General features: G+C 35.4%; 2 long non-coding RNA genes across 3 annotated transcripts; one reads left to right on the forward strand and one right to left on the reverse strand.

The window, feature by feature from the left end:
- The first annotated feature begins 166 nt into the window (after positions 1-166).
- Positions 167-5,889, forward strand: LOC141400936 (uncharacterized). 2 transcript variants are annotated; one of them, XR_012412239.1, is made up of 6 exons: positions 167-494; positions 564-967; positions 1,041-1,242; positions 2,187-2,332; positions 3,504-3,810; positions 5,341-5,889. It is a non-coding gene; the product is annotated as an uncharacterized lncRNA (long non-coding RNA). The 2 variants fall into 2 exon arrangements; XR_012412238.1 differs by lacking the exon at positions 3,504-3,810 and having other exon boundaries at positions 185-494.
- On the reverse strand, positions 3,620-6,144 carry LOC141400938 (uncharacterized). Its single transcript, XR_012412240.1, has 2 exons — positions 5,811-6,144; positions 3,620-5,730 (listed from the first exon to the last, which is right to left on the reverse strand). It is a non-coding gene; the product is annotated as an uncharacterized lncRNA (long non-coding RNA).
- Positions 6,145-21,488: the final 15,344 nt, after the last annotated feature.

A 21,488-nucleotide genomic window follows, 5' to 3' on the forward strand; every position in this document is an offset into this window, starting at 1 on the left:
TTCCCCTACTTTCCAATAATTTTCTTTTATTTTCCTTCAGTTTATTTATTTTCTTTTACACCCAGGTACTACTAAACCTGTCATAACTTCAGGGTTGTATCTCGTCATCTGTTATCATTCTCCATTACCCTACTCAAACACAGCCCTGTAATTGGCACCACTTTTTATTCACCAGCATCTACTTGCCGTTTCCGCGCCTCATTTTTGAAACGGTGTCTTGTTCGGTCGGTTGTGAGAAGAAATGTTGTCGGGTTTTTTCGTTTCTTTTTTGTATTAAAAAAAACTGCAAAGACCACGCAACAAAACTTCACCATTCTAGTGCCTTGCAATAAGAATGGGGATGTGCGTGTAGTCTTTGATTCGCATAATTGGATAAGTATGGAAAAAAGTAAAACGCAAGCAAAAACTATGGAAATTTATCATGACCACGAGGTTATGGGTACTCAGCGTGCATTTTTTTCTCATGTGTGAATTTCCCTACACAGAACTCCCAGGTAAGATCAGAATAATTCATCATTCATTTTAACTAGAAATAATATATTTTCTTTTCCTTATCTTTCTAGAAAAATGTGTATTCATTGAAATACTTGTCTTTACGTGTATTAACATACGCTTGCTCTACACACAATTATTCCTATCCATCATTGACAATATGCTTATGTGTATGTGCATGGAGGGTGCCGCTATGCGAAAAAACTTGCATTTCGCGGGCAATTTACTCGTACATGTCACGTACTAGTTACACCTATGTATGGACTTTTTAATGGAACCAACACAGTCACAATTGTTCGACCCACGCCAGTCACACACATGTTTGTATGTACATGCTATCAAGTCTCCACCATCATGACTGTACGACGCAACAGCAGCCCTTTACTATTACGCTGGCGTCGCTGCCTTTTGTAACTGCGTCATGACGATTTCAATGGAGCTCAGCCAACGCTGTGCTGACCGCACATGTCCGCAGGTAATGTATTTCTTTGTTGCAAATGTTCATTTTTATTTTATAGTAATTATGACTTTATTTCCTTTCCTTACAGATAAACCTTAGTGGATTTTAATACTTTGGGTGTACCAGATTTACCTAGCAACATCAACAATTTCCTTTACCTATGTCTCTTGTCACGTTTTGTGAATTGCAGTTTGTGTCGTTTCATGACAACAACTCATGGAAAAGTTTACTGCATGGAAAATTCAACATTGCCTGAGCCACATTTGCTGTTGCCTGCCTTTCATCGTTAGGTGAGTTCCATCTCAAAGCATGGTGTATGGACAATAGTGTTAAAGTGCTCATAAAGAATTTGGTTTCATTAAGAATCACACAAAAAAAAAATCACGTGTAAAAACTACCTCAACAGCTAAATTGTTTTGCTCCAGATTCCTGTTAATTGCTACCTGACCTACAGTGCATACTCATCCCAAAGGTGTTCATCGCGTAATGACAAAAACATGTACGAATGTGAATATGATCATCAACCAGCAATGGTGTATTTTATAATCGTAACAACAGTGTGTTAAATATGTGAGAAAAAAATGAAATAGGTAGATATAATGAAAATGCTGCCGGATTGATGTGAATGTGTTTTTAATATATTTAGTGAATTCATGGTTAAAATTAGTGATCCCATACAAGACCACAAGTGAATTTGAAGGAATAAAATGATTTGTTATGAAAAGTGATAGTCTTTGAATGACATTCCAAGAGCGATTTAGTTCCTAATAAAAATGTGATTTACTCAATAAAAGGCAAGGCCAAAAGTGTTCTCATACGTTCCAGAATTCCTAAGAAAAATTATTGTTGTGTTATGTTGATATTAGAACAATGGTGGTGGATGATGGTGATGATGTGGTCTTCACAATAAAGTGTTTTCTTTTTTGTTATGTAGTAGAGAAACAATAAACAGGCTGATTGCCCTCATGACATATGTTTATGTGCGTGTGTGTGTTTTTGTGGCTACAAGTAAATGATTAAACAAATGAAAAACGTGAAAGGAAATGTGTGTAAACAAAAACAAAACAAACAATGTGAAGAAATAAGAAGAAAAATTTTAAGAACGAACAAATAATTTTAATACATTTAACTCATAGTCATTTGTTCAGTTGAATAACTATAAACAGAGAAATGTTACTTTCGTTGATTAATTCTGGTTTTTTTTGTTGTTGTTGTTGTTGTTGTGTATTTTCAGTTCTTGTTCGCGTAAGGAATGTTATCAGAAATTGTGTACCTTTCAACCACCAGTGTGTGTTTTAAATTGGCTCATTTAATCATTATGAATGGCGAGAACTCCCGTGTTTACACAAACGCTAAATGGTTGCTGCTGATTGTTTTTAGGTGAGTTTGGCATTTCTATTTATATTATACTGGGACAGCTGACTGACAGTGAGACAGGGCCTTGGTGGCATTAATATTAGCCAAAGGTGATGAATGTGATTATTAATATGAACTGTTAATGGTGCAAAATATCTATTGTCTTCGGAATATTTTAATTTATTACAATTGAATTTGTGATATCAATTTATTACTTTGAATGTTGTTTGCAATTATTTGATAATTGGTTTCTACCTGTGGAAGGAGTGGCTATGATGACCTCCTGTGAATTGTTTTATTATTGTTGACTACGTGGAATAAAAAACAAATAAAGAAATTACACCTTTTCGGCCGCCATTGAATTAAACTTGACGTATTTGTATAATATTTATATTTTAGTATACCTTCCTTATTATTTTTTTGTGATGTATAAACATTTTATGATATATTAGATCGTTTGTTTTCCTATATTTAAAATTCCTTTTCATAGGGAACCCAGATTGTACTAAACACATATTAATAAAATTATCCTATTGGGTTATGATTTCCAGTTTGAAAAGAAAATATGTCCTATTATTTCAATGGGGTTTGGGGTTAATATGTCTTTGAAAACAAATAGCCTTTCCAGGTAGATTGCTTTCACTGTGGGTGTAAAAATTATAGCTTCTTAATTTGAATTATACCCCGTTTATATATAACCGGATTTAACAAACCGACTGGGTTTTAAATGTCAATTCCATTGCTTATATTTCAAACAAATCCTCTCAAAGAAGGTTAACCCTGCAAAAAGCTCTAATATAAACAGCATATTAAGGGATTTTGGTTTGATTTGTGATTTTTAAAGATTTGTCAGGCATGCACCAGTTCCTTGATTTTTTTTATGGTTTACTCGTTTATAGTTGACATGCTATATTAAGGTGGTTAGACTTTTTGTACTAGTTTATTGGGAGCTTACTTGTCTCCAGACCCAACGTGGGGAACTTCCACACCCTGAGATCTATTGGCCGGGCAATTTATGTTATGTACTATCATGCTAATGACTACTATAGAAAAAGAGGCAAGAATATTATGATATAATTAAAAAAAACAAAAATAGGTAGATAAAATTGGACGTTCACGACACAAATTTATAACCTATATTGCACTATTATTATCATATCACAATAATCTATTTTCTTCTTCGTTTTGGGTCTAGGAGCTTGATGTGAAAATACACTAACATCAAAAGCTGACAAACGATTCCTTTTGCTACGTCTTTTCCCACCTATCCGTTCACTCATTAGATTTTATAATGATAATTAACAGGTCAACTCGGATGTTAACAGTGATTTTTATTTACGTTTTGGCAATGATATAAACAAAAATGTTGTGGAAAGAAATAATGTATGAAAAAATGAAAGCAGATTTACCTAAATAAAAACAATTACTGGATAAACTATTTATTAATACGTTAATGAACTAAACAAACAATACATAAAATCAAATAACATAAAATATTAAAGGTTAGTTTTTATTTTTTTTTACTTTACTTTTAATTTTCAACATACATATAAGAGGGCATAAGATGTATTTTCAATTGCTTGGTTATGAAAGTGTGTGGATTTTTTTATGAACATTTGTTTCTTTTTTCTTTAATCATGTTAAATCAATGTGTCCCTATTGGTTGTCACGGTATATTGCTAATTAGGAATTAACGTTACTGAACAAACACATAATTAGATCAAACACGTCGGCAGTTTTCCTATATTAGTAAGAAAAGAGATCACGTACACGAGTACTTTGCGCAATGCACTCTGTGATACCTTCGTCACTGAAGCAATTGCACATTTCCCCTTATGTTTTCTCTAACGACTATTGAAACTACTTATCACAAAACATATACACATAAACAGAACAGGTCATAAACAATACATCATTTGTTACATTAGACGAACAAGAGCTATTGCACTTGACCATTTTGGAATTTTTAAAACAAATATCCTAATTTTCTCAAACTTATAGCTAATTATTGCACAATTAACACAATTTCAAAAAGGGAAATTGTGGTTGCAAAATTTGCATTATAAGAAAATGCGATATTTGTCTTTTTGGTTTATTGCATCATAGGTCTATTTTACAGCGCACTGGTGGTATTGCACTGTGTATTGAAATTAAATCATTTTATGATTTATATTTTTAAATTGGGCGCCATATTGTTATAATCCGGCTTATGCGGCACTGTGGTGGGGTATCCAGCTAGTTCAGGGGAGCTGTACTCAAGGCGGTCCCAACCCTGGCACCATCAGCCCAAGGGGATAAACAATAATGAATTTGAACATACAAAGACAAGAACACAAACAACAAATACAACCCTACATATACCAGTGACAAAGGTGCTTGATGGAAAATTGCACCCACACATAGCCCGCCCAACCTTGACCCTTTAGTCCGTTTCATCAGTCATTATTAAAAGGGCCCCGTACTCCACACACACTTACCTAGCAATTTACATCTTATTACCCCCCTTTATAACACAAAACTAGCACATAATTTTTCTTGACAATCAAGCATAAAAATATATTGATGGCTTAGTCATTTTTTTGCTCTTAACCTACTAACAAAAATTCATAATCACAAAAAAAAATGAATTATTAATACCGAAATTAGGGACAAAATGGCGAGTCACTGACTCAGATTACCTCTCTTTTCCAATTACAATGCCAATTCGGCCACACACAATAAAATTCTATCAAATTCCCTACCTAAAAGAGCTCTCTTAAGCGGTGATTAGACTGTTCATTGGTAGTCTTAATATTTTTTCGTTTAAATCCTTTTATGATAATTTTGCTGAGAAGTAATCCTACACTCGATTAATATTAAATGGCGGCATTAATAACCCTCACATAAAAAAAATTAGAATTAAATATTGAGTATGGACAACACAACTTATTTTAAAATATATCTAGTTTACGATAAAAATCAATTTAATTAGAATCAAGATATTTTTTTATATTAAGAATTAATTCAAAGTTTTATCATTACTTTCATTTCAGGTATTTTTCTCTTTTTGATAATTGGCGCTCATGCGCGAAATGGCCGTCAATTCAATAAATTCGTTCTTCGTAAGCAGTGTAAACGGTGGATTTCACTATTTAATTTACCTGGCATCGAAGGCTTACATCAATCTTTTACTCAATTCAGCAAAGGAAGTTTTTTCTTGGCAAGCTCCAGAAACGCACGGTTTACATCAATTCTTCAATGATCCAGGCAATCATATGTGTGGTTCACAGCAAAAACCAAAAAATCATAATAAGGTTATTTCTGCTTCCCCGATGTATTTTTATGGATAATTTTTAAATGGTTGAATAAAATGTTGCTGCCCTCCTCCCTTTTGGATCGTCGAGGAGGACAGTTGATGTCTTCTTTTAAATTGTTGGTGCAATCTTAAATGAAGAATAAAATAAACACAACACCAAACAATCACTACTTGTTACTAAATACAAGCACCAAAATTAAAACTTACGTAGTTGGTAATCTGCCCACAACATTAAAAAAAGACACAATTTTAAATAAAATATTTGAATTGTTTTTTTGAAAAATAATTTATAATTATTTGTTTTATTTTTTTGTTATCTGGGTGAACGTTGAGGTTTAATATCCCAACTTAGGGGTTAGACACGGCACTTGATTCTGACGCGCTTTTTAGGTTCTAGGCCCTTTTATATCCTGGGAAATGACGCTAAAATTTTCCCCTACTTTCCAATAATTTTCTTTTATTTTCCTTCAGTTTATTTATTTTCTTTTACACCCAGGTACTACTAAACCTGTCATAACTTCAGGGTTGTATCTCGTCATCTGTTATCATTCTCCATTACCCTACTCAAACACAGCCCTGTAATTGGCACCACTTTTTATTCACCAGCATCTACTTGCCGTTTCCGCGCCTCATTTTTGAAACGGTGTCTTGTTCGGTCGGTTGTGAGAAGAAATGTTGTCGGGTTTTTTCGTTTCTTTTTTGTATTAAAAAAAAAACTGCAAAGACCACGCAACAAATTTTCTTTCATTTTTATTTTCTCAAGCAAACGTTAAGAACAAAGCAAGTATAAAAAGATTTAAAAAACATTAAATTAATGAAATAGTGAAAATTTAACTATGTATTAATATTAATTTAATTATAAATGTTAATTATTTTGTGCTGTTTTTAGTTTATTTATGTTTGTTTTGTTTTTATTGGTATGAGAAACACAACAAACGCGAATGGTAAAATAAATAAAATAAACACGAAAAAATCTGAAATTTCACGTTAACGTGTGTGGACACTAACGAAACTTGAAAAATTTTAACGAAATTGGTTTCAAGAAACCTTGCTAGTCTGACCATCGACTAATAAAAAATAAAAGTGTGTGTTTTTATGAAATAAAGAGACTGAAAAATGTGTGTGGTGTGTGTGATACAGGTAGTTAAATTTTTGTCCCACATGTTTTCCATTACAACGTTAAAATAAAACTGATAATTTACTTACCTTTTTCATTTACGTAGGGGATGGAAGATACCAAGGAACGGTCCTGACCGGTTTTAACATGGCAAAGCCCAGGATTTATCTTGGTCCCTCTTTCATCCCAAGTGGACACTGACCTCCCCGTGGTGTCACCTGGGGAACTGCCTTTAACACCCGTTAAAGGTAGTGAGCTAACATGTGCCGCGCGTTCACCCATAAGAACGTTAAAAACTTGGGTTTGGGCGTCGGGTTAGTAACCCTCCCCTAGAAAAAACAGCCTACTATGAAAAAACGAAAGAAAAGAAAAACAAACCCCTCTAAAGTTGACGAACCCCGCAAACGTTTTAAGGACCATGATCTGCGAATCTGCACCTGGAATGTTCGCACTCTTTATAGAGAAGGTGCAGTCTTCGCATTGGCAGACGTACTTGAAAAGTACAAGACCGATATTACTGCCATACAGGAAATACGATGGATTGGGAAAGGCGTCACAACAACACCTAAAGGTGACGCACTGTATTATAGCTGCCATGACGTAAAGCATGAGTTTGGTTGTGGATTCGTAGTTAGTCGGAGACTAAAACATCTTGAATCCATCTTCACTCCAGTGAATGAAAGACTTGCTGCAATTCGAATAAAAGCTAAATTCTTCAACATCAGCTTTATTTGCGCTCATGCTCCCACTGAAGAAAAGGATGAACAGACCAAAGATATATTTTACGAGCGCTTAGAAGAAACATATGACCGTTGCCCTGCCCATGACATTAAAATCATTCTAGGCGATTTTAATGCCAAAATTGGAAAGGAGAATATCTTTGGCCCAACAGTCGGGAAATTCAGTCTCCACAGTGAAACATCTGACAATGGTATGAGACTGATAGACTTTGCAGCTGCAAAAAACATGGTAGTTAGCAGTACCAGATTTAATCATCTCGATATTCATAAGGGCACCTGGCTGTCTCCAGATCAGAAAACAAGAAACCAAATTGATCATGTTGTGATAGATGGAAGACATTCATCGAGCGTGTTGGATGTACGATCGTTCCGAGGCGCAAACATTGATTCGGACCACTACCTTGTTGCAGCAAAGGTACGCACCCGCTTAAACGTAGCAAACAAAGTACGAACAGACACAACACGAAAGTTAGACATCGGTAAGCTGCAATCACAACAGATAGCCACAGCATATTCCACTCAACTAGCCCAATTGCTTAATCAAAGCCCTCCTCATCCCGATAACATATCAGCGCAATGGCAAAGCATTGCCCACTCCATGCAAACAGCCGCAAAATCCATACTTGGATACCAGAGACCTCCACCAAGGAATCCATGGTATGATGAGGAGTGTCGTGCTGCCACCGAAGAGAAAAATGCGGCATATAAGGCTACTTTACAATCCGTAGCAACGCGTAGCGCACGAGAGAGATACAGGGAGAAAAGGAGAGAGGAGAAACGTCTTTTCCGCAGGAAAAAGAGAGAGATGGAAAAGCGGGAGTGTGAAAAAATCGAGATGTACAGGAGCCAGAATGAAGTCCGAAAATTCTACCAAAGAGTCAAGCATCAAACTGATGGCTTTGGTACAGGCACATCCTCCTGTAGAGACCAGCAAGGTAATTTGGTAACTGATACAGATAGTGTACTCAGGATATGGAAAGAACATTTTTCAAATCTGTTGGTATCCAATAGCAGCGAAGACGACGAAGATACCACAGTCCCAATCCCAGAAGATGGTATTGAATGTATACCGCCCAGCCAAGATGAGGTAAAGACAGCAATAAATCGGCTGAAGAATAATAAGGCAGCAGGGGCCGATGGCTTACCAGCCGAGCTGTTCAAAACCGGAGGCGACACGCTGATAAGGTGTATTAATCAGCTAGTTAGCACCATCTGGCAGGAAGAACGAGTACCCGACGATTGGAACCTGAGTATCCTGTGCCCCGTCCACAAGAAGGGAGATAAGACTATATGCTCTAACTATAGGGGCATAAGTCTACTCCCTATTGCCTACAAGATCGTGTCAGGGATATTGTGCGAACGACTAAAGCCAATGGTCAACGAGATTATTGGACCATACCAATGCGGCTTTAGACCTGGCAAGTCCACCATTGACCAGATATTTACCCTGCGGCAAATCCTGGAGAAGACCCAAGAGATGCAGATCGACACCTACCACCTTTTTGTCGATTATAAAGCAGCCTTCGACAGTCCGCTGCGCTCAAAGGTATTCCAAGCCATGTCTGAATTTGGTATTCCCGCAAAGCTCATCCGGCTTTGTAAAATGACTTTAACTGACACGAGGTCCTCAGTTAAAATAGGAAAGAACCTCTCCGAAGAGTTTGGTACCAAAAGAGGTTTCAGACAAGGAGACAGCCTTTCGTGTGACCTCTTCAACATCCTGCTAGAAAAGGTTATACGAGAGGCAAACGTCAAAAGAAGTGGCACAATCTACACCAATAGTCACATGTTACTTGCTTATGCTGATGATATAGACATCATGGGTCGATCAGTAAAAGAAGTAACTGATACCTTTATAAAAGTCGAAGGAGAATCTGCTAAAGTGGGTCTGGCGGTAAACGGTGAGAAGACCAAGTTGATGGTGTCGACGCGCAATGCGTCCATTGAGCTCGGACCGACTGTGGAAGTTGGTTCCTATAATATTGAGGTAGTAAAAGACTTCGTCTACCTCGGCACCTCCGTCAACACAACAAACGACATCAGTTGTGAAATAAAAAGAAGAATTGTATTGGCCAACAGATGCTACTTTGGATTAAGTAAGCAGTTTAAAAACAAAGCCACATCTCGTCAAACAAAAATAACGCTCTACAAAACACTGATACTACCCGTGCTGATGTATGGCTCCGAAGCCTGGGTACTTGCGCAAGCAGACATGGCAGTGCTTGGTGTGTTTGAGAGAAAAATTCTTCGAAAGATCTACGGACCAATCTGCGTTGACGGTGAATATCGACGTCGCATGAACCACGAGCTGTATCTGCTATACAACGACATCAATATTGTTAAACGTATCGAGATGCAGCGATTGCGTTGGCTAGGCCATATCAAAAGAATGAGCGATGATGAACCCACTAAAAAGGCGTATGAATACATGCCACATGGCGGTGCACGCAGAATTGGCAGGCCAAGGAATAGATGGCGCAAACAAGTGGATGATGAGATGACAAGGCGCGGTATTCCAGAGAGCAAAGCAACAAATAGAGAGGAATGGAGATCTCTTCTTAGTTCGGCCTATAGAACAAATGTTCTGTAATGGGCCAGCTAAGTAAGTAAGTAAGTTTTCATTTACATTCGTAAACGTTTCCCTCTCACACATCTTCACTATGACAAGTATAAGAACGATATAGGTGTTTTGACATTTTTGTTTGAGAACTTAGAATTATAAATAATAAATAAAAAATAAGTATGTGTGAATTGATCTCAAAAGTATTTTTACACCTTTTCTATCCATGTTTGCTACATTTTTTCCACCCCTGCAGAATGAGAAAATGAAGATCAAAACGGAATTGTATAAGCTCCATCAACGCCAAAAAATCCAGCGGATTTGATAATATTTCAAATTTTATTTTAAAGAAGTTACCAGATGTTACTTTGAAATTTCTAACAATCATATTCAATAACTGCATAAACAATGGCTACTTTCCTAAATCCTGGAAAGTAGCAAAGAAAACCCCCATAAGAAGAAGCCCGATAGCCTAGCTCCCGAAGATTTTCGGCCTATATCTCTTCTCTCTAATATTGGCAAGTTATTAGAGCACACAATAAAACAGAAACTGGAGAACGAGTTCATTATAGATCCGATCGCAGAATTCCAATTTGGTTTTAAGAAAAGCCATTCGACTCAACATGCGTTATTGAAATTTCAGACCGACATAACTAATAATCTAAGAACGCAAAACTGCACAGTGGCCATATCCTTGGACATCGAAAAAGCCTTTAATTCGACTTGTCACAAAGGAATATTGTACAAACTAATCGACCTTGGTGTCGATCCCTTCCTGGTAAAGACGCTTCATAGTTACTTCTCAGAGAGGAAATTTGGTGTTCAAATAGGGAATACAACATCGTCCTCTGGGTCAATACTCAGTGGAGTCCCACAAGCATATTGGCCCCCCTACTCTTCAACATTTTCCTTCACGATTTCCCCCACTTATCTGAAAATTCGAAGGCCTTACTCTATGCAGATGATTGCCTCGTATATGCCCACAATGTGTCGCCAATACAAGCTTTAAATTTTGCTGCTTATCATCTCGGGCAAATAAGTGTTTTTTACAAAACTTGGGGTATTAAAATAAACGCCACAAAATTGCAAGCTATCTGTATCCGGAATGCTTCCGGAAAATGTCCCAGATTTGTGGTTCCCCAGAGCAAAATTATCATCTCGGGCAAATAAGTGTTTTTTACAAAACTTGGGGTATTAAAATAAACGCCACAAAATTGCAAGCTATCTGTATCCGGAATGCTTCCGGAAAATGTCCCAGATTTGTGGTTCCCCAGAGCAAAATTCTGGAACTATCTCTTGATGGAATAAATATTCCCTTTTCATCGGAAATAAAATACCTCGGAGTCAATTTTAACACATTGATGAAATTCAATAACTACGCAAGGTCTCGCCTGGAAAAGGGTAAAAGATTGCTGGGAATGTTTTCATATCTGCTTAATAACAAGTACTTATCATCAAACACGAAGCTCCTTTTATATAAAGCCGTCATCAGACCTGTACTAATCTATGGATTCCCAACTTGGTTCACCATCAGTCCCACCATTGCCAATGATCTAGAAGTTCTAGAGAGAAAGGTGCTGAGAAAATGTGTTAACAAAAATTTCCAAACTCATACAAGAAGGTTTTCAAACTCATTCATTTATGAAAAAGCAAAAGTGCAACCCTTATGCTTTGAATCTCCAACTCAATTTTATAGGAAAGCTTGAAACGCACGAAAACAGTCTTCTGACAGACATCTTTGAAGCTGAACGCAGCTTATCCTGGACGGATGTTAATTACTTGTCTCCTGTGGGCATTTTAAACGAAGCAATTGACAGCAGCCTGAATACTAGCAGCATGCAAAACTTCTATTCCAGAGCCGCCCCGAATAGCCACAGGGGCTAAAATGAAAAAGTAACATATTTAATGATCCACCAATAGCACCATCATGTATATCATTTGTATATATGCGAATTGGTGACTCACTTATAATTACACGATAAAAATGTTAATTTACATCATATTGCAATTATTCATTCAAATCGGACATTAATGTTTAATGTTATTGTACTTGAACGTTCGTTTTTGTACTTATTTCGGTATCCAACTGTGATATTTTACAACCAAATTTTTAGAATATTAAAATATTTACATGTATTCTCTGTTAGATATTCGATTTAACAGTTTGTTTTATTATTGTTTTTTTATTGTTATGTATTTTTTTGTTATTTATATTTTGTTATTATGACAGAATCCCACTCTGTCCGCAATTGTCATTGAGGCCCCGAGCAACCCTCATGTACATATGTATTTATACACCGATGTATACCTAAATTGTATTACACTCTCTATTGCCCCAGCAAAAAGTTTGCATCCACGGAAGCAGTTAAATCACTGGTGCAAGTGTCACGAAGTGCTTCTTTTTCTATGAATTCCTCAGTGAATTTTACAAGGGAGCGCGCAGAAAGGAAGCACTCCATTTTGCTTCCGCAGCACGCAGTTAGGAAGCACTCCATTTTGCTTCCGCAGTACGCAGCTAGGAAGCACTCCATTTTTACAATTTTTACCACTTTTACGAGTTTTGCGTTCCCGTACACAAAATTTGTATGAAAATCGTTTACGACTTTTACCACTTTGTAAAGTACGGGAACAGGCCATTAATAAGACATTTTAGTTTTATTCTTATAGGCCGTTTATATATAACAAGGTTAACCCAGTGGGTCTGGGTTTCAAATGTCATTTCCATTGTATATACTTCAAACAAATCCTCATAAAGAAGGTTAACCCTGAAAAAAACTATAATATAAACGCCGTATTACTTTAATTTCATTTGTTGAATGAAAATTGAATTTTTTATCGTTTATACATAAAAGTGCTTGTTGGATGTAATCCAAATGTGAGGAAAAGGATTGCCTTTTTCATTAGTCCACTGGAAGCGCATCCATGCATGTAATGAAATCCTCACTCCAACTTGCACCACTTCCATTTTTTTTTTTGCTGGGGCTTGTTAGCATATTGCTTATTTTTCTTTCACCGTGTATTAGAGCAAATCAAAATAGTTCTAAACATACGCATTCTATCAAATTTGTAAACATAACCATGTCATCTGAAAAAGAAGATGCTCAATAAAATAAACATAAACTTAAATTGTATAATTGCAGCAACTGTTGCGTATGTGTGAAGCATGAGAAAGCAAGGCAATCAGGCGAGGCAGCTTGTACACCAGACAGTTTGTTTTCAAATACAACTCTGATTTACTAACACATACATACAGTTGTCTTCCAACTGTCCATCATTTTTTCACAGACAGCCGGGTTAACAAATGTTTGACATTTTGTAAAAAAGAAGTGAGATAATAATTCAAATGTGCTGAAAACAAAAGAATATGTACATAACAAAATATGTGAATGGAAAACAAAAAGAAATCGACGATTTCATTCATAATTTTATTTTTTATTTTTTGTAGTTTTCTGGACGCCTACGTCACACAGAAAAGTTTTGGGTTTTTGACAATTAATACATGTACTCAACTGTCCTGTAATGTGTAAACGCAGGGTTAACACCTTTCTATTCCACCGTGTCGCCGTCACAATTTGAACGGCTGATAACTTACTCTAATGAAAGCGATCGGCGTTGTGAAATCAAATCGACCGACCGATTTGTTTGTCGTCTGCTTCAGTTTTCGATTTCGTGGCTTTGTTGAACAGCTACTGGAGAGCGCGACTATTGCGTTTTTTTAAATTCAACGAAAATGTCTGGAATGTCTTTAACTAAAATATCAGATAATCAATATAAGTTCCAATTCCGAACAACGCCATATTACTCTGATAAATATGGACATAATAAACCACCAAAACAATATGATTCTGATTCAATTGCAATAAATAGTACAAATGGCAGAACCGAATGGAAATTGGTTGTAGTACAAGATTATCTTGATAGATATGAAGGAACTGAAAAGTTCGAGATTTACATAAAATTGGAATCGGCCAGCGACAAGAAAGAATTATTTCAAGTTACGATATCCAGAGAAAGCAAAATTTACACTAAAATGATAACAACAGACATGAACAGTAAAATGCGTTTAATGACTTATGCTATTGTATATAATTATGAAGATGATAATGGATATAAAGAAGGTGAAGATGTAGACCACGATATTAAGGTTGATATAATACCCTTATACAATACTGTAACTTGCCTCAGCCTTAAGAAGGACTTTGCCAACATTTTCGCCTGTAAAGAATTTTGCGATGTAACTCTTGTTACACAAGATGGTATTGAATTGAAAGCCCACAAAGCAATATTATGTGGCCGCAGTCCAGTGTTCGCTGCTATGTTTCGCAATAACTTCCAAGAAAATAAAACAAATCGTATACGGATTGATGATATGGATGCCGAAGTAATTGAGGAAATGTTAAAATTTTTGTACACGGGCGATGTATCGGGAAAATTAGTAGAAGAACTCTTTATTGCTGCTAACAAATACTCGCTATTGGATTTGCAAACAGTATGTGTAAATATTTTAATTAATACACTGAAGGTTGCTACAGTTGCTGATATCCTTTTGTTAGCCGATCGTCACACTAATGACCTTCTGAAAACCAAGGCAGTTCAGTTTATAGTAAGCAATTTTAAAACCGTCACAGAAACGGAAGGCTGGAAAAAGTTATGTCAAACTGATCATGACTTGTCTAGGCTAGTTTTGGACGAAACAGAAAAAACGGCGAAAAGACGGCGGTATAGTAGTGATAGTATTAGCAGCATAGAATCTTACGCACGGTATAGTAGCAGCATAGAATACTTCGCTCGGGATAGTAGTATGGATAGTAATAGCAGCATAGAAAGTAATAGCAGCATAGAAAGCAATGGATTGCCGAATCTATAGTATATATCAATGTGTGTGTTCTACCCCAAACCAACAAAAATATACTCTGAATACTTTTTTATGTTTTTTTATTAATGATCTGTTTCGTGAACTACCTATTTTAGACAACATATATGTATGTTTAAACTAATGGACTATAAAATATTTATTTTAATTTTCCATTGAAAACTCTGTTTTGTATGAATAAATATCACATGATTCATAAAAATTAACCAATTCCAAATATGAGAAGTAGCATTTCAATGAAGTAGTATTTTAATATATATCAATGCTGAGGACGCATGTGTTCTACCCCACATCAAGCTGAAATTTCTCTCTTTATTTATTTAAACCTACAAAAATATCATACCCTGAATACTTTTTTATGTTTTTTTATTAACGATCTGTTTCGTGAACTACCTATTTTAGACAACATATATGTTTAAACTAAGTAATGGACTATAAAATGTATATATATAAAATATGTATATTAATTTTCCATTGAAAACTCTGTTTTGTATAAATAAATATCACATGATTCATAAAAATGAACCAATTCCAAATATAAGAAGTAGCATTTTAATATATATCAATGCTGATGACGCATGTGTTCTACCCCACATCAAGCTGAAATGTTTCTCTTTATTTATTTAAACTAACAAAAATATCACACTCTGAATACTTTTTTATGTTTTTTTTTATTAATCTCTTTCGTGAACTACCTATTTTAGACAAAATATGTATATGTTTAAAATAATTAAACAACTATAAAAAATTTATATTAATTTTCCATTGAAAACTCTGTAATAATAAATATCACATGATTCGTAAAAATCAACCGATTCCAAATATGAGAAGTAGCATTTGGGACATTGTTAACTATTTTTTGCAGTGTATAATTTAGATATGGTGTAGTGGGATTCCCTAACTAATTTTTCAGTTACCAACAAAATTAAAACGCAATATTATGAATGAAAATTATCGGGTATGTTCTGAGACACACTTCACACTTCACCCAATTTACTCTTATTTTTTGCGAACTTCTTAGGGCTAAGATTCATTAGGATAATTAAAAAGAATAGTACGCCATAGTCCGTCCATAAAATACTCGTAATCGTAAAGTGTTTGAACAAAAGGCTTGAGGCGTGAAGTGCGTCACACAACATACCCGTATAAATAAAAGCTGACATCACTTTTGCTATCGGTAGAGTTTAGCGATTACCTAATTATTGTCGCTAACTTACAGCAAACAATTTATTAACATTTAAATATTTCTACGTATTCTGGCGTTAATTAATTACAGAATCGTACTACTGATCTTCTATTAAGACACCCTCTCTATGAAGATCGCCTTATTTCCGCCTATAAAGATTCCCGTCAGATTGTCTATATATACAACATCTCCCTTTAAATATTTCAAGTTGTATTTTATTCTATAGGGATTTGTTTTCCCCAAAATTAATAATCACCCATATTACGGTTGGCGTAGTCGTATCAAAAATTGCAAGTTGACGTGTCAAATCGACTGATTGGTATTATGAATATATCGTGCTTAAAAACTAATGGGTCGATTCCGTATTGCGACGCGAGTCATGTAGCGTCGTCCATCGTCTCTGTGGCAAAATTTAAAAAATGTACTATGTAAAGCGATAGAAAAAAAATCGTCGATAAAAAGTTATCGGTGATGTTGCGGAGCGTTTTTTGTTTTGATTTGAATAACTTAGAGAAAAATATCGGAACAAGCTATACACAAAAGTTATAGTTTTCTAAATTGATAAGCTCAGTGGAACTATTTTTTGATGATAGTGAAGAAGATATAGTTAACGTAACATCGCTAACTTACAGGAAGTAACAATTTATTGACATTTAAAAATGTCCACTTACCGGCTATTCTGTCGTTAACTAATTGCAGAATCACACAACTGATCATCTATTAAGACACTCTTCTCGTTCTCTATGAACATTTAAAATATTATTCTATTTTCGTTTTGCATAAATGTAATAAAAAAATGATAAATGCTTCGATTAGAAAATGCGACAAAAAACATTTACAAAAATCTTACATATTAATAGAATACAGATTACAATAATATATTAAAAAGGTTCATTCATATTTATTTTATTGAGCATATTGGAAATTTTTATTGAGCATATTGGAAATTCCTTCTAAATCCTATGGAGATTCCCAAGAAATATACAAGATAAGAATGTTGTTGGGTATAAAATGTTTTTCTATAGAAGCCATCGATATAAAAATTTTCTATACACAAGATCATCGACAACAACTTTTTTTATAGAAAATTAATCGATAACTACATTTATTCTTGAAAAAGTCTGATACAAATAGTTTTTAAAGAAAAAGTCATCGATAATTTTTTTTTCTGTAGAGAATTCATTCATAACAACTTTTTCTGGAGGAAACGTCTTCTATAGCAATATTTTCCATATAAAAAGTCAACGATAACACATTTTTCTATGGAAAATGTAATCTAAAACAACATGACTCTTCCGCAGCGCCATCTTAGTTATAATGCTTTCCTTTAAACAAGGTACAATTTCGAAGCAAATAAGCTTTATTTCACTGCAATTAGACTATTGATACACTTAGACCCGGTCCACACTAGAGTGATTTCATTGAAAAAATTGCATGAAATTATGCGTCTCTAGATCGACTTCCATAGTAGAGTAAAATCATAAAATTGCTATAGTGGGGAATTCGATTTAAGAACGCCTAATTTCATGAAATTTTTTAATGAAATTTACGCTAGTGTGGACCGGGACTTAAGAAGGTTAACCCTGCAAAATGCTATAATATAAAAATGGTCTTAGGTCGACTCAAAACAAATTTTGGAACTTCAATCTTATATGTGAAATTTTTCGGCGATCGGTTAACGTTAGCCCTTGCCACCCGAGCGATCCTTATTTCTATAGTACTTTTGTATGGGGCCAAATGTGCAATTCTCTAACCCTGCGTTTACACATGATAGGACATTTGAGTACATGTATTGATTGTCAAAAACTCAAAACTTGCCTGTGTGACGTAGGCGTTCCGACAAATGTAAAAGCATTTGTAAAATTATGAATGAAAATCATCGATTTATGGATTTTGTTTTCCGTTCAAATATTTTGTTATTAGTCCTGGGGCTGGATTCTTGTTCTATGAAAATTTGAAATGAAAAATATTTCCTTTATTATTTTTTCATTCGGCAGTTTTCTCCTTTTAATCTCTTTTCAGAGAGTAAGAGAGATTTTACTCTTTGACACGAAAATAGAGAAAAAAAGTAAAAAATACAGCATTTAGTAAACTTTAGCAAGATAACAGTTGATAACCAAAACAAAAACATGGGCGCCAATGCATGAACGAAAAAATTACTCCAAAGCAATGAAAAAGTTCTTAAATTTAAGCAAAATAAATAAAAAACAAGTAAAAAAGTGTCAGTCGGCATTGCCGACAGATATGTATATACCCTCAGCCAATGTGAAGCGAAACTTTCACCTCCGGACAGATCGAATGTATTTAAGGTGTCTTCAGAATTTTGTGGCCCTTTTTGGACATTTGAACTTGCCGACAAAAATGTGGAATAGGAATTAACTGCACTAAGACACAATTGTTGAACTTTTGTAAGGCAGGTACCCTTAAGGAGGACCGATATTGGTCATTTTAGAAGTTAAACTAAATTTTGATAAAATATTAGGAGATCCAAAGTTTGGACCAAATTGGTTGCCCTATTCAAGTGATATCGTCCTAACATTTTAGTGACATTTTTTAAATATTGGGGAGAAGTACAGAAAGTTGCGGACCGGTATTGCCCATGGAACTAAGTTTGGATATAATATGACGAAGACCAAATTCTGGACCAAATCGGTTGAACAGTTCGAGAGTTATCGTGCTCTCTGACCGCCACATATGGTGACATAGGGGTTTTTTACACATTTCGGGCTGTTTTCCTAAGAAATATGGACTTGCCCCTGAAAAAACTTTTACCGTCGTAATGGAGGTAGCGAATGCAAATCGCTTCAACACAAATCAAAGTGATTCGAGAGCAGGTCTTAAGGTGAACTTATCCGAAATTTTGTGTAAGAGGTACCAGAAGGAGTTGAAAAATATAGTCCATATTCGAACCTGATCTATATCTTGTAGATATATTAGGATGTGCAAAGTATAGACTACATCGGTCACTCCCTTCAAGAGTTATCGTGCACAAAATTTTTCCGAACATTTTTGAAGTTTTGTGGGGGAAGTACAGGAAGGAGTGGACCGATATAGCCCATCTTCGAATTTAAACTATGTTTCAACTATGTGTCATAGGGGCTTAAACTATGTTCATAGGGGCTTTTTGCACCTTTCCGGCCATTTTCTCAGGAAGTATGGACTTGCCCCTGATGAAACTTGTACCGTCGTATGGGGTGAAGTGAATACAAGTTGTTGCAACAAAAATCAAAGCCATTCGAGAGCAGGTCCTAAACTGAACTTATCCGAAATTTTATGTGGGAGGTACCCGAAGGAGTGAACCGATTGAGTCCATATTGGAACCTCATCTAAGTCTGGTAGAAATTTCACGATGTGCAAAGTATGGACCAAATCGGTTACTGCCTTCAAGAGTTATCATGCCCACAAATTTTCCGAACATTTTGGAACTTTTTGTGGGGGAGGTACCGGAAGGAGTGGACCGATATAGCTCATCTTCGAACTTAAACTAAGTCTGGACAAAATATTACGAAAGCCAAAATTTGAACCTAATCGGTTCATCTGTTCGAGAGTTATCGTGCGCACCAGCCAGACAGACGGACAGACAGACGGACGGACATTGCTAAATCAACTCCAAATTGTCTGAAACACATTTCGTCCAAACATACTTGCGGTCTAAAACCGTTATTTCGATGAGGCACATTTTGCCCGTATGAAAGTGTATATACCCTTTCTAGCCTAAAGGCTGAGGGTATAATAATTAATATATTAATAAAATAATCAATAAATAAAACGCCGTACACATTAGAGCGTTTTTGCCGGGTTAACCTTCTTTGTGAGGATTTAGTTGACATATAACCAATGGAATTGACATTTAAAACCCAGTGGGTTTGTTAAATCTGGTTATATATAGAGTTGTGTAGTTCCGGAACGAACTAGTTCCAAGGAACTATTCCGGACAAGGAAATATTGGAACTATATCCCGCTCTTGCGTTTATATAGTTCCTTTAGTTCATATAGTTCCTTTCGTTTTTCTGGTTCCTTCAAGTTAACGCGTACGTGAATCTTACGTTGTTGCTGTTTGTTCGCTGCAATTTATTTATTTTTATGTCAATTCATCCACCAAACCATGAAAACATTTCGGTCTCGGAACTATTTGGAACGAAGGAAACAAAAAGAGCGAGGAAAGAGAAAGATTCGTTGAACTATTTCGTTCTCGGAACTATTTGGAACGAAAAGAACGATGAAAGAGAAAAATTCGTTGAACCATTTCGGTCTCGGAACTATTTGGAACGAAAAGAACGATGAAAGAAAAAAATTCGTTGAACCATTTCAGTATCGGAACTATTTGGAATGAAAGGAACGACGAAAGAGAAAGATTCGTTGAACTATATCGGTCTCGGAACTATTTGGAACTATATTAAGGAACTAGTTCCTTTTGGGAAAAGGAACTAGAAAGATCGATCCGCTCCGGGAACTAGATTGCCCAACTCTAGTTATATATAAACGTACTATAAGACCGAGTCGTAATATTTATAGTATTTTTCCACAAAAAATAAGATAAACATTGAACAGCTGACCATTAGCAGATGATTAAAAATCAGCTGATCGAACTTGCTAAATGTTGCTGGGAAAAATTCTTTCAGCAACTTTTAGCAATTTCTCAGCAAACAACTGTCAAAATTGTTCTCTCACTTCGCTCTCTTTTACTGAACTTTTGTGTAAAAAGACAGCATTTAGTAACATTTCGTAATTATTACAAATTATCACGTAAAAAGACACCCCTATTTTGGACAGCTGATCAGCTCTCTCTCTCGAGAGAGAGACAAACGACGAATATATGTATGTGTTAGTAAATCAGGGCTGTATTTTGGGCCCAATTGTCTAATGTAAAGGCCGCAATTATGTACCAATCGATTGGTACAGTTCATTGTTGCGGCTAAAAACATAAGACCAATCCTAAAAAAATTTGAAAATCGAATCGGATTTCGATCGGAAAGAAGCTGGTCGCACTCAGAAAAAAATTGTTATCAGATTTGTAACATGCTTTAAAACGTCAAAACGTGTACAAAAAGAAATGGTTCCGTTCCAGCAGAACCCGAATCTATTATTTTTGATTTTTTCGAAAATTTTTTTTGTAAAATAATTATATCTTGTACAAGTTCATCACAAAAATATCTGTTTTTGTGCCTTTTTTGTACAACCATTTACAATTTTTTTTTACACTGACCAACTTTGCGAATGAGAATCAAAACGGAACATGTAAAATAGAGAAATTGGAAATTACAGCAAACTGTTAACTCTTATGTTACACGCTAAAACTTTCATACGAAACTTTCCCATTATTTTGGCGTTCATAGATCGAGTTCCATACAAATGTAATTTTATGAAATTACTGTAATGGGGAACTCGACCTAAGAACGCCAAAATAAT

Source organism: Musca autumnalis, unplaced genomic scaffold, assembly GCF_047663935.1.
Source record: "Musca autumnalis isolate F117 unplaced genomic scaffold, ASM4766393v1 scaffold_4, whole genome shotgun sequence".
In the NCBI taxonomy this organism is placed as follows: domain Eukaryota; kingdom Metazoa; phylum Arthropoda; class Insecta; order Diptera; family Muscidae; genus Musca; species Musca autumnalis.